Raw genomic sequence first — 6,677 nt, 5'->3', positions numbered from 1 at the left:
AATGCGATATGGTGATTTAAATGTTTGCACTTTACTTTGACGAGCCGCTCCAGCGCGCACGCGCTTCAGATGAGCAACGCAATCAATCCAGGTTCTAAAGCCCCTTTTACACAACACGGCCAGCGGTGAAAACAGCGCAGCTATCGCTTTCTTTCATTTTGGATGCGTTTTATACAGTCAAGGCAGTGCACGTATCATGGACTCTAGGCGGACGTTACCATAGTAATCGCAAAGCGTGACAAAATGTCTATTCACTAAAGTCAGCTCATTCAAAACTTTTAATTCTGTGTCTATTAACTCACTCTCATGGTGTTCTCGCTCGTCAAGCACGCTTTTAAACGTTCGTGTGCTGTAAGGTGTGCATTATTATTATTTCCCATTTCATATTTTATAGTTAGGCTATTTCCCATTTCATAGCCCGGCCGCTTCTTGTTTTTAAATGCATTTTCTGTGAATAGCCGCTTAGGACGCAGCTCACGTGCACTGTAAAACCCAACAAGTTAGGGTAACTCAAACCATTTGAGTAAACCAATTCCCCTTGGCTTAAACCATGTAAGTTTTAAAACTTAAGTAATAAAGTAATTAAGTGATTAATTAAGTGCTGATTGTGCATTAGTGATGAACACCTGCTGTTAACAAACAGAATCACTGAAGAAAAGAGAAACGCAAGAACTACTACAACTGACTTCAGCCATAGCCTTAGATGAAATCAACTGAAATAAAATACATTAATACATTAAAAATACAATACATCTCTCAAGATCTCTAACAGAAATAAAGTCAATCTGGTTAGTAATAAGTGAAGCTGGTGATGCTGTTTGTGGAGTTGTTTAATCACCCTCTTCTGAAATCTTGAGAGATTTCATGTTTTATTTCAGTTGATTTCATCTTGGCTTTAGCTGTAAGTTTTGTTTCTCTGCTCTTGTTTCTCGTTCCTTCAATGATTCTACTTGTTAACTGCAGGTGTTCATCAATAAAGCTCAATCCTAATTTAATTAGTCTCTTAATTCTCTCATTAATTCATCACTGCTTCAGTGTTACTTCAACACTCTGTAGTGTGGACACATAGAAGTGCTCTTTAAAACTTAATTTTTTTTTTTTGCTGTGGGATTAAAGGGGTTAAATTTGTGAGATGACAAAACATACTGTGAAACGTAATTTTAACAGAAATATACCATAAATTTAATTTACGGAAGCAAACTGTAAAAAACAGTAGATTACTGGCAACCACAGCTGCCGGTATTTCACCGTAAAATCAAGACAAAAAAACAGCAAATTACTGTAAAACCTAACAGTCAACATCCTGTTGTGTTTTGTGGGTCACCATTGTGCTGGAGAGTAGAGCCTGTGTTTAAGTCAAGGATGGACAGCGAGACACTTGTGTTATGCTGCATGTTGCTTTATTTAAAAGCAGTGAGAATCTTTTTGCTAGTTTTAGTCGCGCACGTATGTGTGCTGCTGTTATTTGCAAGAGGTTTTAGTTGAATTGATGACTTTGCATAAATCAGTAAGATTTTCTTCATGGACTTAAACAAAATTGTTCTCAATACTCTTATACTCACATTACATAAACATTATAAATATTAGTTTATAAACAAATGGCAGTTGGATAATTTAAGCGTAGTCGGTTTCTGCAAATAAAATGAGATAACCGAAAGGTTTGAGAATTAACATTGTATCGGTTAATGAGATACGTTTTTTCACTGCAAATTTAAACAGTTCTGTAAATCCTAAAATGTTGCTACCGTATTTTTCACTGTAAAATTCTGGCAACCACAGCTGCCGGTATTTTTCAGATCTTTTTTTACATTGTAGAATAAAATCGGATTGTGATAATAATGTCACAAAACTCTGGACTATTGATAGTACCCAGAATATCAAACTCCAGTAAAGGAGGCAGAGCTTTTTCATGTTTTACTCTTAAACTCTCGAGTAGCCTTCTGATAATGTTTGGGGCTCAGACACACTCTCTCTGTTTAAATCTAGATTAAAAATACATCTTTTTAGTCAAGCATTCACATAACACATCTCATAACCTTGTACTCTAGTAATAAATGCACGATCATCTTTTGCCTGAAATAATATGAACAGCATCTATGCTAATCCTTTTCCTTTTGTTGTCCTGATTCTATCTCTCAGGTTGCCCATCCCAATGTTACTACAGTTTGGATCCAGCCTCACTGGTGACTTCAGATTATGCCAACACTCATGAAGACTCCAGATGATGGCAACTGAACATACAAACCTGACAAATATTATGTATTGTAATCATTGCCTTAAAGCATACGTTGAGTGGTTGTCTACCCACTTTGCATTGCTACTATGATGGTAATATATGTGAATTGTTCCAGAGTTTGGGTGCTAAATAGGAAAAGGATCTGCCGCCCACAGTCAATTTTGATATTCTAGGTATTATCAAACGGCCAGAGTTTTGAGAACGCAGCGGACGTGGAGGACTATAATGTGATAATAGCTCGCTCAAGTACTGAGGAGCTAAGCCATTCAGGGCTTTATAAGTAATTAACAAGATTTTAAAATCTATCCGATGTTTGATAGGGAGCCAGTGCAGTGTTGACAGAACCGGGCTAATATGGTCATACTTCCTGGTTCTAGTAAGGACTCTAGCTGCTGCATTTTGGACCAACTGTAGTTTGTTGATCAAGTGTGCAGAACAACCACCGAATAAAGCATTACAATAGTCTAACCTTGAGGTCATAAACGCATGAATTAGTATTTCTGCATTTGACGTTGAGAGCATAGGTCGCAATTTAGATATGTTTTTGAGATGGAAAAACGCAGTTTTACAGATGCTATAAACATGGCTTTCAAATGAAAGATTGCTATCAAACAGCACACCTTGGTTCCTTACTGATGAAGAAGAATTGACAGAGCAGCCGTCAAGTGTTAGATAGTGTTCTAGGTTATTACATGTGGGGTTTTTAGGTCCGATAATTAACACCTCTGTTTTTTCAGAATTTAGCAGTAAGAAATTACTCGTCATCCAGTTTTTTATATCGACTATGCATTCCGTTAGTTTCTCAGTTTGGTGTGTTTCACCGGTCCGCGAAGAAATATAGAGCTGAGTATCATCAGCATAACAGTGAAAGCTGACACCATGTCTCCTGATAATATCTCCCAAGGGTAACATGTAAAGCGTGAAAAGTAACGGCCCTAGTACTGAGCCTTGAGGTACTCCATACTGCACTTGTGTTTGATATGATACCTTCATATGATACCTTCAGGTCAGTGGGGATTTCTTTAAGACTGCAAGGGAAGCTCGGCTTCCCCTATAATGTCAAAAAATTTATGGTAAAATATGCACTATTGTGTTAACATTTTATTGACTAAAAATGCGTTAGAACACGTTCATCTCGAAGACAAGTTCGTTCAGAATCAGCTACATAAAGCAGGTCGGCTGATTCGATTTCCTTCTCATACATTCCCATAGCGTCACAGTGCATTTCCCTGTTGAAGCCTAGCGTCCATTGACTTCAATGGGGCTGCTTTGAACAGTTTTTTCAGTGCTTCGAAACTAGACGGTCATTGGATAAATGCTGCGACTATGTCCCGACCACGGACGCTCAGCGTCTCTGGGGGTGAATGGAGGAGTGGGCTGGCCAGGAATCCGGGCTTCTGCGTGATGATTGGAGGGTCTGTCAAAAGACTGCATCTCCTTTTGATTGACATCGATTTTGTACTATAAAAAGTCGCTGACGCTGAAGCTATTCGAGCTCAGTCCCATAGCGGATTTTGCAGGTGTAGTCGAAAGACAAACTGCTGCAACCTATTTCTTGGTAGTTGCTTGGCGAAATTGCTAGCCAATTTTCATCATACATTTCACACAATTATACACTAGGGTTGCACGATACACCGGTACTACAGTAGTATCGAGATATTAAAGCTTAAAAATACCCGCGGTGCCATTGCATTTTTTAAACGGTAGTATCGTCCATACGGTACCATAAGATATGTTGTATACACGGCAAGAACACTGTTTAAAACGTTCATTTGAACATGCATGCCAGCTGAAACATTACAAGTTGATTGCCAAATGTCTTTCTGCTGTGCTCTGTGTATAGGCTATGTACGCGTTATATGGTATTGAGTGTTTCCCCGATGTTTCAGTTCAGTTTGCAATGAGGAGTTGCACTTGCACATCGTTGTTCATGCTGCAGTTTATCAGAAGAAAGAGTTTGATTCAGACCATCTGATGTCATTTTAAAAAACATCAGTTCAAGCATCACTTATTCAACATCATAATGTCTTACAAGAAAGTATTCTCGCAGTTTTATTCATTTGATCACTTCTAGAACAGGTGTAGTTCGTTTCTGGAAGCGTCTTTGCGATCACGAATGCAAATCCATTCATCAGCATAGCGGCTTTGCACTTGGTTCTTATCAATCATTACATATATATATTTTTTATTCATTTATAATGTTATGTTTTAATATACCGTACATGCTGCTAACTTGGAAATTTCAAGATATGCGAGCAAAAATTGCTCCTGACACTTACGCAATACAACACGAGCAAGAGTGCTGTTTTTGTTTCGTTTCTGTGTTCGAATCCAAATCCGCGTTGGCTTGGGCGACTCACTGATTCACTAAGCCTGTGCTGTTGCATATATCCTTTGTGGATTTGACCCGCCACCTACTGGACATTTAAAGTACTACTCGTGATATGTTTAGTTTCACTTTCTCTCAGTGAAGATTGTTTAGGACAATGCGCACGCAATGTACTTTGAGTGGTTGATTTCTTCGTTTGAACCTTGGATATATATGTCCGTAAGTGCCATATTTGTGTTAAAACATACTAATGTCCATAAGGAGGTGTTCATTTGTTGAAAGTATTGATTGAAACTGCATTTATTGTGGGAGAACGAATTGCTTTAATAATTAATGCTACATGCTTAGGTTTCTCGTTGTTTGACACAAAATGCATGTATTTATAGTATATACAAAGCTAAAATAATGTTGTGAAGAAACTAGGTACATTGTATTGTGTGACTGTATCATAGATATAAATATAATGCTTACACACAATTTTCTTCTTTGTTTGTAGTTTTACAGCTAAAATAACCAGTAAAGTCACCAAGGTCACAAGACTGCTTTCTGGAGTTTTCTTTGTTCGCTATCTGTTAACCCTTTGCTTAAGTAACGCATTGGTGAGAACAGAATAGTAAAAGGACATTGACACAACGGGTGAAGACAACAGAATTATACTGCCATTGTTACATTGCATCGTACAGCTCATCAGAAGCTAGTGAAATATGGAGTCACACAGTGCAGAGAAGGATGTGTCCCAAGCCTTTGAAATTAGATCACAAGTTCCTAGCTCAAAGTCATCTCGAAGATCAAGTAGGTCATCGGCCAGTGTGGCAGCGACTCGGGCAAGAGCTAAAGCAGAAGCGGCGAGAGCTAAAGCATCTTATGCGGAAAAAGAGGCAGCTATGATGAAGAAAAAAGCAGAGGTGGAAGCAGATCTATTTGTGCTACAATCTCAAAAAGAAGCAACTGCAGCATCTGCTGAAGCAGCAATTTATGAGGCAGCAGCCGACATTGAGGAGGAAATATAGACGAATTGGTTAGTGAGACACACTCAGTGCGAACCCAGCGTACCAAGGAGTATGTTCAGAAGCATGCAATTGAACAACATCAGCAGCAGTTTGTTGATATTCCGATTCCACAGTTGTCCTTTAGAAGTGCTGAACCCCTTCAACATGAAGCTACGGGAACTTCTCATCGTGAATATCCATCATATGGAATGGAGGAGTTAAAAATTAAACAGGAGACAGAGGATAACCAGAAAAATGAAGTTCATGGATGTCGCTCTGCTTTCCAAGAATCTCCTACTCCCATGGTTAGTTTGCCATACACGTCTGATTTAGCTAACTACATGGTGAGAAAAGAGATGGTAAGTTCTGGTCTCATGAAGTTCGATGATTGTCCTGAGAACTACTGGGCCTGGAAATCCTCTTTTCAAGATGTGACAAAGGACCTTGGATTAACAGCCAGAGAAGAGCTTGATCTTCTCACTAAATGGCTCGGCCCAGAGTCATCCAGGCAAGCCAAACGCATTAGATCTGTTCATGCACACTATCCAATAGCAGGTGTTCATATGCTCTGGCAGCGTTTGGGAGAGTGTTATGGGAGCCCAGAAGTAATTGAGAATGCACTGTTAAGAAAACTGGAAGAGTTTCCAAGAATTTCTAACAGAGATGGTCAGAGACTCAGGGAGCTAGGAGACATGCTTTTGGAATTGGAATCGGCAAAGACAGGTGGACATTTACCTGGGCTGGCAATTCTTGACACAGCCAGGGGAGTCAATCCCATCATTGAAAAACTTCCCTTTAACCTGCAAGAAAGATGGATCACTCATGGAGCCAAGTATAAAGAGGATCATCGTGTCTCTTTCCCACCATTTGGCTTCTTTGTGCAATTTGTTTGTGACCAAGCAAGAATAAGAAATGATCCCAGTTTTTCTTTGTCTATGCAGAGTCATCTTAAACAGGAGAAATTTTCACGGCTCAGTAACAAAATACCTGTGTCAGTGAGGAAAACTGAGGTGCTAGCCACTGTTTCAAATTCCAAAGCCAAGCAACTCCCTGAACAGAAGGTTCTGGATCCGAGTAAGCAATGTCCAATTCACAACAAGCCGCATCCATTGTCGAAATGTCG

Source organism: Onychostoma macrolepis, chromosome 15, assembly GCF_012432095.1.
Source record: "Onychostoma macrolepis isolate SWU-2019 chromosome 15, ASM1243209v1, whole genome shotgun sequence".
NCBI lineage: Eukaryota > Metazoa > Chordata > Actinopteri > Cypriniformes > Cyprinidae > Onychostoma > Onychostoma macrolepis.
Note: the sequence above shows the minus strand (reverse complement) of the source record.